Source organism: Macrobrachium nipponense, chromosome 2 (genome assembly GCF_015104395.2).
Source record: "Macrobrachium nipponense isolate FS-2020 chromosome 2, ASM1510439v2, whole genome shotgun sequence".
NCBI lineage: Eukaryota > Metazoa > Arthropoda > Malacostraca > Decapoda > Palaemonidae > Macrobrachium > Macrobrachium nipponense.
This window is the reverse complement of record NC_087201.1, coordinates 11,259,875-11,262,003: the sequence shown is the minus strand read 5'-3', so window position 1 is coordinate 11,262,003 and position 2,129 is coordinate 11,259,875.

The window sequence follows — 2,129 nt, the reverse complement described above, 5'->3', positions numbered from 1 at the left end:
GGATCTATCATTAATTCTCTCTCTCTCTCTCTCAACTCTCTCTCTCTCTATTTGGGTTACCATGGTCGATTCCAAAAATTCCCGAAAGAGAAAGAATATGCACGAATCTTCTAGGTCATAATTTTCGGATCTTTTGTGTTACGTCAAGCTGTATTTGGGAACTTCGTTTTTCATTCATATAAAAAATGCTTTGTATCTCTAAGTGTCGTTTTGTAAAGGCAGGCTTGAGTTCCTTTTATTTTAGAAAATTATTGATGAGCACATTGGTTTTTCAGGTTCGATGTTTTTAGTTACATTCTTTATACCCTACACCTAAGGGAGTAGAATGTTGCTAATGAAATCGTGTTTGTTGTTGTCTTGTTGCCTTCGAAAATGATGTTCCATTAGCTTTGTTTATAGCTTCTTTTTCGATAATATAAAAAGTGTAGTGAGATTTTTTTCACGATGATATTTTAGTCCTCCATTGAAGAGATTACAATCTACCCCAGTCTTTACAGATATGTCACGATAGGCGGGTAATGTCGGTTTCCTATACAAAGCGAAACTGAATATTTAATGCTTCTCTTAATTTTAACATTATATAAAATGGATAGTTTTCCATTTATTTCCATCAGTTCTTTGATTTTTTTAACTAGGATCTAGGTGATTGAACTTAAAATGAATAAATAAATAAATCTCCCAGCTACCATCCCACAACGTGAAAAGGTCATGGGAGTATCGAAGCCAAATCATGCTTTTTGATTTCATAGAATCCAGAATGTCGCCTTGAAAATATTCCAAATAGTTATTGGTTAAATAGTGGGGTGGTGGGTTAGACCATGCTACATCCAAATATGTTTGTAGAAATTTCTCTTGAAAAGAAACCTACTTTTGATTGCATGGATCTTAATGAACTCAGTTGAAATATTCTTTGCACTGAGGAAAACGGTCTCCGGGAGAAATTTCGTGACGTCGTTTATCACAACCTTTACGAGTAATGGTTCCACTTTCTGACCAAGAACTATATTATTTAATGCAATTTTTTATCTATTAGATTCCTCAATATAGTCATCGGCGTGTTTCACCTGTGCGGATGAGAAAGTGATCATAAAGGTGGCTTCAACTATGTTAAATATTTCAAATGTTTTCATCGGAATTTAAATCAAAGGAAACTTTATTGGATACGACAGGGCGTAAGAGAACTAATTAGTTCATTTGAAATAAATGTCATCTTATCTAGAAACCCAGTTATTAGAGTAGTGTTTCCAAGCCCAGTATGTCCTAATGCGTAAATCAAAATACATAAACAAAATATAAATATAAGATGAAATGGTATAAAGTATTAGCTTGCTCAAATTGTTCAATGTAAGATGTATGTGACTAATCACACATTGCCTATAAAATCATAAGTGCCTGTCTTCACATGTTGAGTGAAACTTGCATAACCTGGTGAATACAATTCTAATTAATGTAGTGTTTTCTTACACCATGCCACTTATGTAAACTGCTGTATAATAATGTTTTAATTTAGGTTGGTGGTTGGTGCCATTTCCGGCGAGGTGTATATCCAAGGAGAGAGAGAGAGAGAGAGAGAGAGAGAGAGAGAGAGAGAGAGAGAGAGAGAGAGAGAGAGAGAGAGAGAGAGCTGTTGGAAAGTTATTTAGCATCTATATTGTTGAAATTGTTTAGCTTCTACTTCAAGCTAATTAAAGAATACATTTTTAATTCCACATAAACGATGCTTCCTCTTCTTCTTCTCTTTCCCACCCTATTTCTGTCAAACAAACTGGAATTAATTAAAAAAAGAACCCTGTGCTGATAAAAAAGCAAACGCCAGGGTTCAGGGAATTCCGCATCGCCGTTGTGTTTTCCGACCTTTCATCAGTTATTCTAAGCATATGAACATATGCATACTTCTATTTCATAAGGAAGAATCATAGTTAACAAACACACTCTCACGCACACACGTCTGTCCGTGTGTGTGTTTTATCATTTGAAGTATTTAAACCATATATTGAGGTCAGTCATTTGGAAGGCATAATTTTTCATGCAGCTGCTTGTCACTTTATTCAAGAGTTGAGCATTTGGTAGCCGTCATAAGTTTCACGTGACAAGTATGCAAATTTGAATAACACCCGAAAGCCATAACT